The sequence below is a fragment of the Filicampus tigris genome, chromosome 8 (genome assembly GCF_054856515.1).
Source record: "Filicampus tigris isolate MCC_2025a chromosome 8, RoL_Ftig_1.0, whole genome shotgun sequence".
Classification (NCBI taxonomy): Eukaryota; Metazoa; Chordata; class Actinopteri; order Syngnathiformes; family Syngnathidae; genus Filicampus; species Filicampus tigris.
The window spans coordinates 13,110,463-13,130,669 of record NC_141224.1 but is presented as its reverse complement, the minus strand read 5'-3'; positions in this window follow the sequence as shown (position 1 = coordinate 13,130,669).

Genomic DNA, 20,207 nt, shown 5'->3' with positions numbered 1-20,207 from the left:
GACCATCCACCCACAATGTCCTCCCAGACTCATGGCATGATGTGGTGCGCCTCAGCAAGAAACCAACCAACAAACTGATCTGCTCCCCAAGCACCAAGTCACCCCCTGCTCCAGTGTCTGCCACTAACATTTTGTGTTTGCTGTGTTCACTACTGTGGCGGCTTGAATGCGCATCCATGATTCTCCTTCATGCAGCGATAATCTTTTAGGTTTTTTTTTTTTTTTCACCCAATTAACCAAATATATCTTGTCCAGCTGAAAAGTGAAGTTTCCAATCGATTGTTCCCTGCATTAGTAAGGCTCATTGAGCAGCAGAGAGGGAACACGGTATCCTTCACCTCTAAAATGATACAGACTTTGTCTGTACCATCACTACACATTGACCCATTGGGGAAAAGCTCTTGAATGCACCAACAAGTTTATTGATTACGCTTGTGGACATCAACTCCCTTTTAATTTCAAGAATTACAGCAAACTATTAACACCATGCTTAGTATTGGCAGAGAGAGACAGGGATGAATATCATCCCATTTGTTTGCGACTCTTGCACGAGGGCTGATAACACCTTGCCAAAGTCACTTCTAACATCCTGGTCAATCTGCCGATCGATTCCATAGACAGTGATACATGCTTCTGCAGCTAATGGGAATAATTAAGAAAAAGAAAAAGTGTTAGAAGGCTGATTTATGTTCACGGGAGGGGATGGGCTCACGTAACTCCCAATTACTCTGCAGCCGAGAGGTGCGAAGTACAGTAAGAACAGCAGATTGACTTCCACTTAGCTGGATGAAATGATACAATAACCTCATATGCCAGAGGGACACTGTCCCCTGGGTGCACACGCAAGTTGAAAGTCATAGTCTGTGCTTTAATAAAGTCACCACGACTAGGACTCATAGCAGAAGGGTACATGACCTTGTAGGCCTGTTATTGTAGGTGTACACTCAATATACAACGTATAATGCCAGCAACTCACTTTTCGCTCCGATTCTTAATTGTCTCACAAGTGTAACAAGAAGTAAACAGCACTTCACAAAAATTGTGAAAACAATAAGGGCCCTATTTTAGTGTCCAGCGCAAAGTGCAGTCGAACTGTGCGCATGGAGTTTTCTTTCTTGTGGTACCTTTGTAGAAGGGTGCAGGCAGAAAGGGCTGATTGCACCATTGTGGGAGAAATAGACTCGCAGGATTCCATGCAGAAGATCAAAGCGAGCAAAGTACAGTATGTTTCTATGGAAGGGCACACAGACCCCCACTTGCAAATGATGTCAAGTTGACCGGGGCGATCACAGTTCACCGCTGTGAATTGGGCACTTGGAGACCACCCCAACCCTGATTTTTTGTGTCCGTGTGTATGAATCCCCACCTCCTCCAAATAGCAGTGCCGTGGCCCAGGGGAGTGTTTTAAAAAATATAATAAAGATATTGATAATAATAATGTGTTCTATAAATATATTTCTGCATGTATTTAGAGGATTCAATGCACACTGTTGTCATATTTATGAATGAAATACAATGACATCCACCACACATATCAGCAGAGCGCAGAATTTGACTGCCTGCGCCACAACTTAGACCTGCTTTTAGCTGGTCTAAGTTCTTGTCAACTTTCTGTCACCAAGAGGGTGTAAAAGAAAACGACCTTGGTCCGCCGAAATCCCCAGTTTGGCGCACCGCGGTCTGCCCAATTGCCAAACATGGTAAACTAGACTTGCCCCGGCACGAAAATGAAGATGCGCCTGTTTTCACACTGAGCGTACGTGCACCTGTCTACGAAAACAGAGCCCTCTGTCTTATTGCTGAATGTGCACACCACTTTTTAAACTTTACACTTTACACTTATCTCCATATTCCTCTTTTCATAACCCTCCTTTGTTGAGGGTGATCCTCTGGGAATCGTGTTGCGCCGAGTGAAAAGCAATGCAGGTACACAGTTAATCATTTGATGCTGGCAAAAGTGAGGTCATGTAAGGCACGCTGAGGTCTCAAATGCATGAGTTTTTTTCGTGTGACTTTAGAATACAGAGCAGAACTGCAAAAAGTTAGACCGTTTATCATTAATACATTTCAGCAAGTCTTCATTAGAACACCATTGTAGGCCTCTTTTATGCAATCATTTGCCAAGTGCACTTAAAGTGATTACTCATAGAAAACGCAATTATAGCCCAGCATGTAGTACTTCAAACCACACAATACTTTCATTATAACAGTCAGTATAGGCCCTCACATTGGTCCAGTCACTGCCATAAAGACCCATAAGAGGTTTGGATTAAAGGTCCTCTTACAATAATTGGTCTGTTCACATTCACACGACGTGCTTTAAATCAGTTGCAATTATTTCAGCTAATTTTTTTTTTTTAAGTAAATTTAACTCTATGTTGATGATGATGATGATGATGAAAGCAGGTTGATAGAAGTGCCAAAATGTGTTGATCTCTTCAGTAATTTCTGCATGCTTCTTTTTCCACTGGCACTAGATGCTTTAAATTTGAAGATGATGATTTTATATGATTGGCTGGCAACCAGTTCAGAATGTACCTCGCCTAATGCCCGAAGACAGGCTCTGACAGGCTGCAGCGCACCCTCAACGTACTGTATATCTAATGAGTAGAGCAAATATCGCAAGATTTTTAGCTCAAGTGGCTTTTGTGCTGATTTAAATGATCTTTATGACAATACAAATGGGTAACGGTGGTAGCAAAGAAGAAATTTGTTATGATAACGTCAGCCACACTTGTATTACAGTTAAGTTAAAATACTACTTAAAACATTACCTGTAGGGCTCATACAGGTTTTATGAGGGTGACAGTTTGATCCTACGACAGATTATTTTTACTTCCATTATTTCCTCTGGGATAAATAATGTTCAAAGAGATTGACCAACTTCCTAGAACAGAGCTTTTGACTTCAGAGGTCTGTCTCTATTTATAAACCTAAGATGACATTCTTTGACACGGAGCAGAAGATGCTATTGATTATGGGGAGTCAAAGTAAGAAGGCATTTTAGTACCCTATATATTTTGTATGAATTTCCAAGTAACACAATCATTTAGCCAAACAATATTTGCAAATGCCTTTTATAAATAAGGTTTTTTTTTTCTTCACAACACCCAGTTTGTTTGCAATCACTTTTTTTCAGGTCGGTATGCAAGTGGGTGGCAACCAAATCATCCCTGTAGATTTCTACTCATCACCATGGGGTGTTTGTGTTATGTATATGTTAACCCGTCATTTTTGGTCACAGCTGCATTTTGTCACTCCACGCCACTTGACTTACGTAAGAGTTGAATCACTTGCACTACATGGGGGCCAGGGTGATTCTCCGAAAAACAACCGACTTGACAAAGATCTAAGTTGGATTTCCTAGCTCATCGATTGCACAGTTCGGTTAAGCCCAGCACTGGTGACTGAATAGTGTGTTTGTGTGTTATGTCTTTTGCAACACCGATAACACTGGAAAAAAATACGGAATCACCAATCTCATAGGATGTTAATTTGTATGTGTGTGTGTGTGTAGGATATTACACAAAATTAAAATTATTTCAAATGGCAACTTCCTGACTTTAAAGCCCCCCATCCCACCGCGCGGCGAGCAGCAGGGAATATTGCCGGCAGCGTTCGTTCAATGTCGCAAATGTTTGCAAAACGTTCGCCAGATGTTCGCCAACAGTTATGGGGATTTTTCTTGTTGCAAGGAAATTTAGAACATATTCAATATTCCCTTGCGGCAAGAAAAGTACAGGCGATCGTCTGACGACCGTTTGATGAACATTTGTGAACTTGAACGAACCCTGTGGTACTCAGTAACATTTAGTTATTTAGATCAAGCAGAGAGAAAAATTATGGAATCTCTCAATTCTGAGAACAAAATTATGGAATTGCCCTATAAATTTCCATTCCCATAACAAACACCTGCATCAAATTAGATCTGCTTATTAGTCTGCAGTTAAACAGGAGCACCCACACCTTGGAGAGCTGTTGGACTGACATAAATCATGGCTCCAACACAAAATATGTAAATTGAAAAAATGAGAGGATTAACAAACTTTTAGAAAAGGTACAATAAATCATCACGCAATATTGCAAAATATTTTGCTTGTTCACAGTCAGCTGCGTGTAAAATCTGGACCAAGTACAAATAAGATGGGAAGGCTGTTAAAGGCAAGCATACCGGTAGACCAAAGAAGAAGATTTAAATACAGAAAAGCTAAACAAAAGCCATGATTAACAAAATTAAAAAACAAGTTGACAATGGAATAAGGAAAAGCAATCGTGGACTAGTGTAAGTTGCATGCTAGCTTGTTGGTTTTAATGTTGTCACTATCATTGAGCGTTTTATCATTTTAAGTTTATTCTCTAACTGTGAGCAAAGTCTTTATAAAATGAGAATAAACAGCTCGTCAACCATTGTATGTGAGCATTGTTTTCGCATGGTTACGTACATTTAAGTTACCATCCTCATTTGGACAAGGAAAAATATTCGTTTTTCTTGAACTGTGCTAAACAAAAGTGCAATAGGTACAATAATGACTATTCAACAGTTGATGTAGGTTCTCAATATATAAATAATGCATAAAGTTCAGTTTACTGTTCTTCCTATAATGGTCAATGTATTATTCATCTGTTGTGATGGCAAATAAGTCTGTGATCCCACCCCTGCCTTGAATACAAAACATTAAGATTCATGTTCCACGTATGTTACATTATGTATACAGCAGTATTTGAGTCAATATCCCCATTAGATGCCTTTGAGACCTCACCATTTCACACACACACACACACACACACACACACCCACACACACACACCCCCCCCACACACACACACCCACACACACACCAACGCACGCTCACACGCATAAAAAAAGTTGCGATTCTCTATCCATCCTTCCATTTTCTATCGCGCCTATCCTGTTCAGGGTTATGACAGCATGGACAACAGTTTCAGAGACACATGAAAAATGTTCAATACAACATAAAAATAGAATATATGTGATCAAAAAGACTGTATATGCGATGAAAAAAATGGTAGAAAACACTTTTTAAGAGACTAATTGTACTGATATGTGTGCATATGCTCGACCACTTCTAATAAGAGCACACAGTTTCATTATTTTGCTACATTTTCATGATGGCAGAGAGATTCTGTTGAGTCATCAAAGGTACTTTCAGAGCTGGGCATCGCCTATCCGCCATATTCGGTCCTGCATATTTAATCAACCACGTGAAATAGGCGAGGACCAGCTCTGGGTACTTTAAAGTGATATTGACCCAAGTGCTCCTTTCCAAATCTGGATGTCTTTGCGATTGATATTTAGCTATTGAAACTTTCTTTTAGCCAATAATATGTGCCACACCAGAGCCCCCCGCCGGACTCAATAAATTATCCAGGAGTCCATTTGGCCAGAGGTCCATTTTGCAACATTTTTTTCCCAGGTCAGCGGCGTGGAGAGACAAATGTTTCAAATGTTGTTTGCTGTTTCAGACTCAAAGCCGGGGTTCCTAGCCAGACCCAAATATGAATTAAATCACACTTTAGGCAGGCTCAGAAACCCCAAAAGTATTGAAAATGCATTTGCCATAACATTTCCCCTTTATAAATCAACATCCTGATGGTAAATGATGTTTGGATCAAAGTATTATTAAAAACAATAACTATAATAAAAATACGTGGCTCAAATAAATAAGTCAAGCTTCAACCTTAGTTCAAGTACTGTAATCTAAACAATGCCTCCTTGACGGACTGGTGTTTACCGGTACATGTTTTGAAATTTTGACATACAGTAAATGTGCTATAAAACAAATAGCTCTACATACAGTCCAGTATTTTTGCATTATTTATTCACACAGTTTCTGAATTTAATGTTTACAGATGAGCAAAACAGGAATATTCAGGCATTGAGGAAATTTTATGTTTCTTTCTTCACACTTTAACCTGCCTGTAGCCCATTCTTTAGTCTGGCCCAAATATTCGGGCTTTCGCTTTGCTTTGCTTGCTCTTTCATCAACAATGACATTTCAACTGTTTCATATTCATTCCATATTTAAACATTAAAGTTTTTTTTTTTTATTACGTTCGATCAACATTTCATCATTATCATCAAACACGTGTCTTTTTTGACTGAGTGGCGTGACAGAGAAAATCTAAATTCCAAATGCGCCTTTGTTTTGTAACCCTGCGAAGCTGGAAATGTTTAATGGCCCGTCATAGAGCCTTTTAAATCGCATCAGCAGGACACCATTTTTCATTTGCTTTACTCCATGTGTCATGTAGATACATGGATCTTTTTTTATTCTTTTTGTTAATGATGAAGTAGTAATATTTATGCCCAACGTGATTTTGAACTGGCTGACATTTATACTAGGACCTTCCCTGTAGGCCAACTTCATAGAGAATACGCTATTTGGTAGAGCTAGGATACAATAATTTCATTTTGAATATTTAATTTGATCTAAAATGTGTGAGACACTTAAAACGCTAACTAAATGAGAAAGACAGGTACTCCATAAGTGGTCGATGTTCTGTATTTTTCACTTTTACTTACATCAAAGAAAAGGAATTCCTAAGGAACATACAGTATCACTGCCGCCGGGCTTAATCGTCATGTCTCTGAAACCATCCCTGAACTGGAAACCAAAATAATTTACCTATATGATGGGGCGTTATGAAAGGCTCAATGGATGTAACTGAACCTAGAAATAGATTTTTCAGTCTCTTTCACTTTGTCCGCATGGTTGCAGGTATAAATAGCAATACTACAACCAAGCCAGGTCCACAGAAAAACACTACGAGCATGTCACAAAAGCAGCAGAATTGGCAAGAAGATGTGTGAGACAAAGATTCTGTGCTGCCATTTTAAAGGATGAGCCATCTTCGGGCTGTCTCATTTAACAGCAATCATTTCTGTCTGACCCGAGCACATTTCCCAGGGTGCTTAGTATTGTGCATGTAAATACAGTATTTTTGTCTGCCTCTGGTGGTGTTGCAAAATCTCCTCATTTTTCTTCTCTTTCTAACTCACCTCAGTGTCTGCACATCCTGTCACCAGCAGTCATGGAGCTTTACTTCTATTTGTTTCCATGAATATACAAGGCCACTAAAAATCAGCATTGCACATGCCATCTTACATTTACCAGAGTGGAAAGGAGGTTAAATGTATGCTGCCAACCTGTGAAATTAGGTGCTAAAGGATTGACTCCAAGGTCTCTATTTTCGCAGACAGCGCATTGGCAACGCAAATAACAAATGCCAGTGGATCCCAATTTTTGAATAGGAGCACAAGCCTCACTGCTTGTGTTTGACGTGAAAATTTGATGGCAGAAAGTTAATCCAAACTTTCTTCCTAAGTGCAGACCTAGAATGGACAGCTGGTCAAACGCGATTTTGGTGAAATTGATCAAGGCGCAGAACGACAAATTATGAGCTTCACGGCAGGGTCTGAGCCATTGACAGTATGCCCACCCAATGAGATTCATGAAAAAAATGAATTTGAATTTTGTGAATTTTAAAATTATTATCAAATTAATTTTTCATTTGCGCTTTGCTGTGTTTTTTATTTTATTGACTATTTATAATGGCGTAATTGCGGTTGCCTAAGGAAGATCTGAATTTTATATTATTCAGTTTGCAATTTTATTGGAATATACGATGTGTTGGGACAGGAGGATTGTACTCAGTGAGAGAAATATTCAGGCGCACCCTGATTTTTCCAGGCCCACCAATTAGCCACGTTCTAGCTCAGCCACTACTTCATGGACATGTGTGGTGCATGTCAGACGTATTTAATTAATCATTATGTGGCGAACCTCCTGAATCATTGCAGAAATCAATTCATTGAATGTATTAGTAGTCGTAGTAGTAGTAGTAGATTTCCATTTTTTAAGTATCCTACTGGGCAGTACAGCTATTGTGTGCGGGAGTGGGGTTTGGTACACAACTGATTGGAGGTGGTGGCTGCTCTCCAAGTGCCCACTTCCCGCCGCACATGTGTGCGCCGCCATGTCGGGACGCTGTAGACTAGTGCGCTTTTAAAGGGAGTGAAAGGAGCCGATTTAATTAGCCATGATTGAAACCAGCCGTGACCACTCCTACTCCCTCTTCGAGATCCGCCAACCTGTGCTTGTCTGCGAAATTATAGGGCTGTGCAAGAATCAGTGGTGATTTGAACTGGGATTCAAATGGGTGTCACACAAGGCAACAAACAAAGGGCATTAGCCAACTTCAGCCAAGGAGAATGTCTTCCCAGCACGCTAGCTAGCTTAGCGAAAGGATGCAGCTGGTCTGCAGCAACAAGGATTTATTATTTACAATACCCGGATTCTACCTTTAGCCACAATATGGCACAGGATCCTGGTTAAAGTAAGCCATTTTAAACTAAAAGAAAAAAATCTGGGGTTATAAACAGCAGCAGTTTTCAAATAAGCGAAAGTCAGGCATTGTAAAGTTCTTTGGGCACCTTATAGTGTAGACCAAGTGTTATACAAGGGCACTCAATTTACCACTTTGATCAAATTAGGTTTTTTATTTGTTGGATTATGGCACATTTGTGCCCTGCGATTGGCTGGCAACCAGTTCAGGTTGTTCCCTGCTTACTGCCTGAAGACAGCTGGGTTAGGCTCCGGGGCGCCCGCGAGCCTTGTGAGGGTAAACGGATTGGATAATGTATAGATGGATGGATAGCATATTTTTTCGGACAAGTGCAATGTCCTATTCCATTTGAAAGTCATTCGTAATTGTTAGCACGAATAGCAAATTGGGATTTTGGGTGCGAGTCAAAGCTCTACAAATTACCAATACCGCGTCTGCACAGTTACGTTGTGCGTCATGCAGAATTTACACAGTTAACAAAAATAGGAGGAAAAGTGTAATGAAAGAACAAGAAGAGAACAGAAAATGTAACAATGCATGAAGGGGTCTGTCTGCTCAATACACTGAGAGCAATGTCCCCACAAATCCCCACAAACACCTTCTTGTTCTGTACTATGTGTCAGTCAGGCATCAAAGGGTGAGTAGTTTACCCAGCTTGTCCTCATTCGGTTCCTGGGTAACACAGCAGAGGACGCCCCGAACTTGTTGACAGTTTATCGCAAGGCATGTATAGGCAAATAATCATTTATCCCATTTGTTTTCATGAGCAATTTAGGGTCTGCAGTTAACCTAACATGCATGATTTTGGAGGGGAGACCATGATAGCAGACGTGCTTAACAATGCAGTGCGACCGTCATGTAAAAATCTGTTTTGACGTTAGAACAACAGGTCTCAGGGAACGGATCAGTTAACTACGGGGCCTGGATTGTAAGTACAAAGTTTCATAAAATATTCTGTTATCAGCAAATACCGACCAAAATTTAACCTCTTGTCTTTGAATTGCCTGTGATGGAGGTAAATGTGTTTTTTTTGGTCCAAAAATACTTCAGTCTTATTGGGTGCTTAATAGTATCTCAACATATTAACACATTAAATATTCACAGAAAAATCTTAAGTAGAAAATTGTGATTAGAACTTCCGCAAGCACGAAGGAAATTAACTGCTCCTTGGAGCTGGATTATTTATGAATGTAAATAATTCTTCCTCTGCATGTCAGTCATTTAAGAGTGCACTTCAATAAGAGGGGCTAATTAGTATTTATCATGTTTATGTTTTTATCCCCCCCCCCTCTCTCTGTCTCTCCCTCATAAAGTGTTTCTGGCCTTGCATTTTCTGGCGCTTAAAATGCGCACAGATGAGAATTCTGTGCCTGTGCCATTACTTTCTTTTAAATTAATGATGTGGTCTGATTTAATATTTAAATGAGCCTGCTTTGAAGTGTGGAAGAGTCATTATACTTATCTTATTCCGCTGTTGAAGCTACATGGGGGCAATCTGCTGTTTACACAAAAGTTTTATTGAGAAACTGTGAGGATTTAACTTTATGCAGGATGACACCCTGATTAGAAACCTTATCATTAACTTTTGATTCCTCTTGTATGTGAACACCACCACCCTATATCTTGTAACGAGTAACAGAAGATGTTAGTCAAGGTGAGTGAAAACCTTCATTATTTTCAATAATAATGAAAATGACAAAAAGAAAACAGCAATGGGGAAGAAGAGAACTAAAAAGTTATGATCCAAAGCATATCACATCATGTGTGATGCGCTATGGCATGTGTATTTAAAGGCAGCTTATAGCTTTACTTTAAAACAAAATACATTTCAGTTTTATAGAACTAAACAGAAATATAATTCAAATTATTGCTGAGCTATTTTTACATCACTAATCAGTATAATACACTGTTTATCCCCATCAAAGTAGGATTGCGGCACACATTGTTCAGTCACTTCAAGTGGAGTTCACACCACTTGTTTAAAAAAAGAAAGAAAGGGGGAAAAAAGATCATTGAAAGGGATTAGTTTGAAATATCTTGTTCCTGACACATCAAAGTTCACATTAAGATGCTGCAGTTTGGCTGTGTTCCTGAGTGCTGCTATCTGCTTTCTAATAGGCACCCCTGTTTAATTATGTAATAACAAAAACATCAGACGGATGCAGAGTTTTGCTAGACGGCCTTGTCTCTACGAATATTAATGGTTCCAGAACATAATTCTGTGTGCTGCTTTTGAACTGCTTAACACGGGAACCTTACATAAACTGAAAACAGGGAAGAAACGGGTGTTTTAGTGAGGGAACGCCACTACATTTGTGTAATTTGCCTTGTTTATTTCACCCATATGTCAACACAAGATAGTTAAGCAAAACACTCTGTCGGTATATGGGCCTGAAACACTTTTAAATATTTTTCTAAAATAGTGTTCCCAACATTTATTGAGCCAGGGCACATATACTATGCAAGGAAATGTCAGGGCACACCACAAAATGATAATGTCACAAAAACTGCACTGAAATAATGATGTCTCAATTTTCTCACAAATGTACTTAGCTGAACAAAGAGCCGATGCAGTTGCTGATACATGAAGCCATGACTTATTGTGTTATATGACTTATAACAGGTAGTTACGCAGGTTAATTGTACCTTCTGCCATCTAGTGGAAGGGTTCCTGTCACTATATTGTACATTGCTGGCATGGACAGATGAACAAACATATATTATTTGTATTTTTCTGTGAAATGGGATAATTTCCCATGACACACCAGCTGACATCTTATGGCACACGAATGTGCTGCACCATCGTAGTTGGGAATTTTTGATTCAATGCAACCTTGAATGCACCATCACTTTGATGGTTTTTAAAAACATAAATATGATGATAATAATAATAATAATAATAATAATAATAATAATGTGCCTGCCTGCATCTCAACCAAATTCACGAAAATAGCATTACAACACGTGCCACAACTTAGACCTGCTTTCAGCTGGTCTAATTTTTAGTCTACTTTCTGCAACTAAATTGTCAGGTGCGGCAGGGCCGTGGAAAAGAAAACGACATTGGTCTGTTGGAACGTCCGTCCCAGCGCAGCGCGGTCTGCCAAATTTTCAAACACACATGGCACGAGAATCAATATGCAGCAGTTTTTACGCCCAAGCTCATGTGCGCTGCTCATGAAAATAGATCCCTAGATGTTCAGCCACAACTAACTTGCTGTGCTGCCACTGGACCAAAGCAGCAAAAAAATTGTGTCATCTTTTGAAGATGCACATTTGCAGGTAGCAATGATGTGAATGCCTTATGTATTGTCATAACTTAAAAGGTGTAAGATTTACATTTTAAATCATATTAATTATTCATGGGGCTCAATTTTTATTAGTCCCCTGTCTTATTTTTTATATTGTTCTACATTTGTTGTACTTCTGAGTAACAAAAGTTACATTTTCTTTTCATCATCTATTTCTTTTTATTTTAAAGATTCACTTCCTGTGTGAATAAAATGCTGATGTTCTTTCTAGTTACCTTAGTTTTCAGTATAGATGCTTTAAAACTGCCATTTTAAAAACAATTTAAGGTCGTGCTAAAGATCGCCGTGCTAAAGATCGCCGTGCCTACCCCCGGTTGTTCACGGTCTGCGACCAGCATAGTGGATTTGAGGAAATGTGAATATTGACTTTGCAAGTCGATTTACAGGGTGTCCTGCTAAATTTTCTGCTTACTCTCCTAAAAGGGGGCCATTGTACTCCTACTAAAAACAAGTTAGTCTGGTAGCTCAATTATTACACTGGATACTTTGTTGGTGCACCCTTCCCATTTTCTGGCCTTGAGAGCAACACCGGAGATCAATGGTCAAGAACTAAGGCTGCGTGAGATGTGTCAAAGACAATTTAGTAGATAAGTAGCTAAGCAGTGCCTTAACCCTAACCCTAACCTTGGGCACACACCTCTGTCCAGGAAGAGCGATCCAAAACATGTCAACTCGTTTGACTGAAAAATTATAATAGCCAAGCCTGCGCCCTTCTACTCCAGGCCTGAAATGACAGCTCAATCCGCTGGATTAGGTTATTCCACCAGATGCATGACGACTGTAATGACAAAAAGTTTAAATACATAGTAACATTATTTCTTGTCTCCACACCTTTATTTGGATCCTAACCCAAATGTAATGGGGTTTTGCTTGCCATTCATCAATAAAGATTTGCGTAATCCTTCTAAAAACAAACAAACAAACAAAAAAAAAACATGATAGCCGCATAAAAAGATGCGGATCTGCCACGATACAAACCATTTCCCAGCAGAGGTAGCAATGGAATATAATAATAAACACAAAAAATGGATTTCGCTGAATTGTTCTGGTCCTATTCCATTACTAATTATTTGCTCTGTCTGATTGAGCTTTTGCATATCACACGGCCAACACCAAACAAATCTTGGTCAGGCACATATCTGTGCTGCTAATGCCTCTCTAAAAGGGCAAATTATGGAGAGAGAAAATCAGCCCCCAGCTGACTGGACATGTTGTGATCAGCATGGTGGTTTCTGTAGTCTGTCTTTCTACAAGGAAAGTGGTGGGTAAACACAACCTCTTGGGACACTGTACATTGCAATGCCAGTTTCTGGTTTAACACGTGTCAGTAATTCACTTTTCGGTCTTTTCTTTCTAATGTAAGATTTGCCGAGGTGGTAGGGAGGGTTGGTTTGTTTGCATCTTGGAGGGATCAATTTATCTCAGCTCCAAAAATAAAGGAATTGCTGCATCCCCCGTTGCCTCGAGCTTGGAGAAATAAACAGTCAATATTTGCTCCCGGGGACCTGCATAAGGAAGCCACATAAATCACCCAGCATGCACCTGTCCAAAGAATCAGACACAGAGTCCTGTGTCATCGCGTTTAAAATCACGCTGAGGCTGAGGCTCTTCTTCATCTCTGAATCAATGTGCCAGAGGGCACTTAGAGTGATGTGTGTAGGGACAGAAGATGAAAATTTCATTTTCATCATCTCCCATTGCGCTTCCAACAGTTTGTACACCAACGTTTTGGTACCGTTATGAGGAAGTTAGCAAACTGCTGGCCTCATGCTGATACCATCAGTGTATAGGTCTTCCTCTCATTGGCCTCTTTAAACTTTAATTATACTCGGTTGTCCATTTAGCACCCTCAGATAAAACCAATGTTGTGTGAGATGCGACCATGCTGTAATTACTCACCCTCCATTAAGCATTAAAATGTGTTATTTTACACAATTGTCCGAAATGTTTCTTCTGTCCATATCAACAGAAAAATCAATGATCAGCAAACCTTATAAGTCATATGCAATTTAATTGCTAGATTGTGTTATTGCTTTTACAACATTACAGTGTCTGTGTCAGGGTCATAAAAGGTCTCCTGCTAGCAAATAAGGCTTGAAGTGATGAATTCTTCTTTTGCATTTTTGGACCAAACAACAATTGTGTGCATGTCATTTTCAGCTGGACAATGGACATCAAGGAGGGAAAATGAGCGTGGATGTATCATTGGTTGGGCAGTTTGTGATGCCCTTTTCAAGACAAATAGGACCTGTCCAAAAATGCAGCAGAAGTCTTGTATCACATCCAGTGTCATCCGGTGTGAAGAAGCCTGAAACTGTAGCCATTAGGAGGCTGTGGACGCTAGAGACTAGTTCGGGAAGAGTGATGGCAAACATTAATTTCTACCTAATTGGTCAAAATAAGTAAGTTTGGATCTGCTTATCTGGTGACTGTTTAGTTGCCCCTAGTTGAGTTTAAATGAACAGGTGCATGCATCGATGTGCAACAGTTTTAATTCTATTCTTAATGTAACATTGTGTTTTGTAGTATAAGTTCCCAACAATGAGGCTGTGGACCAGTAATGAGTCTCAAAACACATGCAGGAAAATAATAATGACAAATGGTAACCAGATATCAGGCAAAAATAGCACCACTGCTTCTTTTTTTTAACATTATCTAACTTTTCATAAGGCCATATTGGCAAAATAATTAAAAGTCTGGAAATTGACAATCCACGTGATACTTTGACATTAGTGTTAAGGTTGGATGGTGAATTATAAATGTTTGTGCTCATTGCAATCAAGGGAGAGGGAGACATTTTTAACAACAAAAAAACACAGTTTTTCTGTCTGTCATTGCATCTGATACGATGGAATACTGACAAAAAGGATTATGTATCTGGAAAACATTCTTCAAGTGTTTTCATTTTTAGCTTAGTGTTTTTGTTTCAAAAGATTTTGGACCTTTTTCCTAGTGAAGTGGGGCTCCAGAGGTGAACCTTAATCAGGTGAGTGACTGTGGACTTACTGTACTTTACTGTATGTCCAACATAATATCGAACCTTCGCTGTCCCTCTGATGAACTCTGATGAACCTTTCCAACCTGGTCGCTCTTAAAGTGAACCACAACATCTTCATTTCCGCCACGTCCACCTCTGCATCCTGTTATGCCCTTAGTTCCACTTTCTCTAAAAAGCCGTACATCATGGCTGGCCTCACCACAGTCTTAGAAATCTAACACTTCGCCCTAGCAGAGACTCTTTTTACCACATAACATGCCTGACACTTTCTTGCACTAGTTCCAACCTGATTAGATCACTTTCTTTACCTCCTTACCACACTCACCATTTATTTTCCCCCACTCAATTTATTTTGCCCTCACTACCTCTCTTTCCTGTTGCCTCACTCTTCCCTTTCCACCCCTCTCATTCACAAGTATCCAATCTTACTTCTGCTAATCTTCATTTATCTCTTTTCCAGCGCATGCCTCCACCTTTCTAAATGTTCTCCCACCTATTCCCTGCTTTCACTTCAGATCACAATGTCATCATGGCCCATAGAAATTCCAGTCTGTCAGCCTATCCATCACTGTTACAAACATAAGGGGGCTTAGGGCTGAACCCTGATGCAGTCCCAACTCCGCCTTAAACACCCCAGCTCTTACACATTTCCTTTTCTTTCTGGCCATCCACTTCTTCCTTTGTGGTTCAGTAAACCAAAAAAGAAATAAAATACAGTACAGCACAGTGTATGGCCTCAAAACCCAAATTCAGTGACAGTTTTTCCGTTGCAGCACCTTGGTTGATGTGCGATGCGCCATCGCTTCGTGTGGGGCAATGAGTCACCAATTGTATATTTTTGCGACAGTCCACTTCAGTTGACTTCGGATGTGTGGGACAGAGTGTGGCAAGGCATATTTTCTCAGCTGTAAGAAGCTATTGCAACTACCTTACAAAGTAATTGTTAATTTGTATCTACACTAGTAGCTCAAAAGTGACAGGAAGCAAACAAATCATTATTATTTGTATTGGGGCATTAAGTACATAATTAAAGATTTATCTATTAGAACAATATTGAAACTGCAGACAAATGCTAGTGCCAAACACAAGTAATGTCTTTGAATCCATTGCTTTGTCCTCGTGTTAATGTAATTGTTTTATTAGAGGGAAATTCATCAGTGTGGAAGATAAGGAGAATGCTGTCAGGAGGAAAATGAAGATTCATAGTGGATAATTACTTTTTTTTTTTTCTATTTTGTGTCTGGTCGGTTGGTCTGTCTCTCGTGTGCGCGCACATACACACACACACCCACGCATGCACACACTGATGTCACAAACACTTTCCACATGATCTGCTCCACCATTTCTTTTGCAAGTCTTTCTATGACTCTCTGAGGTCTAATTATCAGTGACAGATGACTTTGTCCGTTTAAAAAAACGACAGGGCATAAACCTTTCTTCCTTCACCTCGGGAAGCGCTGCAGTTTAATACATAAGCCTCTTATAGTTTGTGAGTTAAGATTTAATAGGAGAAAATCATTGCTGGCCTTCAAGTGATAAATAGGCAGGAGGATGACGATGAGATGAAAGAGTCCTAATGTTTTCTGGCACTATATTAATTTGAGAAAGTCACAGAATAAGAACAATGGTAACAGAAAATGTTTTATTATATTTTTACATATTAGCTAATCCTTTTGAAACTGTCAAATCCCATTTTTATTTTAATCTATTTTTTGAAGAAGACACTGGCTCTAATGCAGAATTTATGGATAAGGAAATAAAATGAATTATCCTGCAGCAATAAAATTAAATATTTTTTAGTTTTTTTTCGGGGGGCTGCAGTCCTTGTGAATTACAAGGACTGCCAACCAATCCAGTGAACAGATAAATAGGGTTGTAAAATTAAACAAAATATCCTGTTGTATTAAAAAAAAACTAAACACAATCGCAAATGACAATGCAGATACTGCTGGAATAAAATAAATGAAACATAAAGTACAATACAATATTTTTTGGACGACTCGGCGCACCGTATTAACAGAAATATCAATGAAGGGGTCTATTTCAATACATTTTCACAGAAGGCAAACCAGGTTATAACGCGCATTATCTTTGCGAAACATTGCATGTTAAATAGTTTCTTATAATTGCTACATGCTTTTGTTTGCTGTGCAACTGCATGAGAGGAGAAGAGGTGATCCAATGACAGAAAATCGTTAGTCAATCTGGTGACCTGTGGTTGTGTTATGACCTTGGCTAATGATAAATGCTATCTTGGTTGACAGTTCAACAGCTGTAAACAAGTCAATCCACTCCCCATTATCCAACCATTTTGCTCGGTCCCAGCAGCTGTGTTATTTACAGTCCCACATTGAAACACTGGAAACGCGCTGCCAGAAACACTTAGCTCGCATTAGGTCTGACTGCAGAATTAGGCTAGTAGGACTACATTTTCCATGATTCATATACACAAAAGTAGGAAATAGTTCTAGTTCGAGTATGACAAAAACATGGATGAGTGCTAACAGGTAGATGCAGATGAGAATGAGAATACAAATGTAATAGAAAGCAATTTGAATTAAAGATGTCGAACTGAAAAACCAACATCCATACATAAGGCACACCAGATTACAAGGCGCACTGTCGATATTTTATTTTTTTCTGAGAAAATTCAAGAATTTGAAGTGTGCCTTGTGGCCTGAAAAATACAGTAATCGTAGCCAGTGACTATTCTCAGAACGCCCAAACATTTGGGAAGGGTTTTTACATTTAATGTCTTTGCTTGGGCAATTCTAAGGCAATAATTAGCCTGCTTCAATAGAAAATGATGATTCCTTGCTGCATTCTTAGTACTTTCTTTATTTTAGTATGTCTTCAGGACAAGAGGCGTGTTTGAAAAGCTGCTTTTTACATCAGATATTCAAGAGAACCAAACAAGCAGAATAATAGACATCTTTGGAAAGCTGAAATCTTTTTTGAAGTACACAACAGAGCAAAACCAAGATGGGATAGCGAGTGATCGAAGTCTATTTCACAAAGCTCCACTCTTCAGTTTCTCTTCCTCTGTGCTGCTTTGCGATACCAATTCTAATTTATTCACATGGTGCCGCTTTTGAAGCACGGCAGAATTAGTAAGACTGGAAGCTGCGAGTCACATTTATCAGCTGAAGGAGTTAACAACATGCCGGGTGGGATGATAAAAGTGGCTTGCTTCAGCTGTAGAAGTGGGAATATGAAGTTAATCTAAACGCAGCAGGGGGTGGGGTTTATCTCAGCGTATGATAGTGTGAGAGGGAGGAACAATATTGCATTCAAAGCACCATGTTTTTTTTGCATAGATCCAAATGAAAGCCTGGACTGAACGTTGTCGCCTCTGATGGTCCCCGTTGGGCTTTATTGCTTTTCCCTTGATAAAATGTGTAAAATCTCGTTGGATGCTTCCGAATTTAAAGATGCTGGCATACACTAAAACGGCCACTCTGGAAGAATCTTCTCTTATAATTCCATGCTGAACATTGTGCAGCTTGTCAATGATATTTTCCTATTGCGTTCCAATGGAGTGTGATTGTAAGTTCCGGCCAAATTAGGCAGCTTGATGTTTGAATAAATTAAACATGTTTCCTATACCATGCAGTAAGCAGTGTGCTGTGTGTATGGGACTATGGAAGCCCAGTGCGGGATAGAAATTCAGTTACATTTACATAAAAGCTCATGCCTTTTATTATGTTTAATAAACATTCAAGTTATGAACCAACTGGCCTTTTCCCACATTTTTATTTGTTCCCTTCATTCCTATCAATTTACAGTCATTATCCCAATGGAAAGTTGTCTACATTTGCAACCCTATGACACCACTTAGATTTTGTGTATAATGGTAAACGTTTTTAATTTAATTTAAGAAACAATGATCATACTGTACCGGTATAACTGACCTTGGTAGAAGTAACAGATCTAGGCTCCCGTAATTCTAAATTGGATTACCTAAATAAGATTGACAGAAGGGGAGTGGTCAGGTTATGTTGACATGGTTCATGCAAGCTTTGTCTGCCATGTGGGGTGTGAAAGCAGACACTAAGTGTCATGAAGATGAGTGTTGTTTCTGTGGTTATTCATTTATTTTGCTTTTGTTACCGACACTCTGAACAGGGCTGGGCTGTGCAGCTGTCAACACAATGAAAAGTACATTCACACCGCAACTAATTGAGGTTCAGTTTAGCAGCACACTAAAACTGGAAGAATTTTCTTTGCCACAGATGGGCAGTTGTTTCTAGCCACTGGTCAATCATTCATTCTTTCGAGCATGTTAATGTTTAAAGACACACACGTACACACGCAGACACACAGAACTTTTCGTCCAATTAGTAGGCTACCGATAAACACACCCTGCAGAATTTGTCACATGCTATACAATTACAGCAACAGTATAAACAAAATTGGACTTCTCGTATTAGTAGGTATTTCAAAAGAAATATGCAAGCAAGCTTTGTGACAAATTGCATAAAAGTCAAATGACAAATTGAAAGGTGGGGAGTGCAAGTGAGCACCAAGCAATCAGTGGTTGAGTGCATGTGTGCTTAACATAGAGGACTTCTACAACTACACTGGACCCCACCTATTTGCACAGATATGGCTATTTGAATCTGAATACGAAAAGAACGTTTCCAAGAATAATTGACGATCCACTAAAAGTGATAGCCTGGATTAACAGATTAATAATATAGGACAGTACCCTTAAAAATGCAGTACAGTAAACACCTTACAGCAGAGTGTGCTCTTTAGTCTTGTAATAGTACCCTGTGTGGCGAAGTAGCTTACAACGTCCTCCTCACACCAACTTTTGGTGTCTAGCGTTCGGTGCTTGCACTTAAACATATGACAGTGCAGTGTTGGAAAAAGAATGTTGACTTTTTTTGCGGCCAAATTGTAGAAAATCACAAAATATGTGTTTTTCCATGAAGAACAAAGGAGAGGTTTAAAAGAAATCTGTGAATAGGCGAACTCGCTGATGCCCAATCACGAATATGTAGGAGTTCACTGTATATGTAAATACCATAACAAGTATTGAGGAGAGAAGTGACTGAAGAGTGTGTTTGGGGACATAATGGCAATTCAAATGTTGACTTTTATGATCATTTTCAACAGCTGCCACCATTAAGAACATAAAGCCTTTTTTTTGTCATTATGAATTGTTGCTTGCCTATATGTGTCACGTGATTGGCTTTCGACCAGTCCTGGTGCACAGGCTCCCATATACTCCTTTGCATCTGCCTCAAGAGTTGGCCAGAGAAGCATTGCTTAAGAAAGAAGATTATGCAGAAGGCCATTGGATATTAGGTGAATTGGGAGGTGTGGTTCAAGTGCAAAACAAGGGATGGTCACAATGGATGGAAACAACGGATGTTGCTGGGCACAAACAGATGGTCAAGTGGACAGTTAGTTGGACAAGGTTGACGATTAACCCTCATTGATGAATTTCCTCTCTTTTACCAAGTCGGCATGGTTTCCACCTGGCTATTATGATGGAGTCAGACTCTGCCAGACCCCTTCAACTT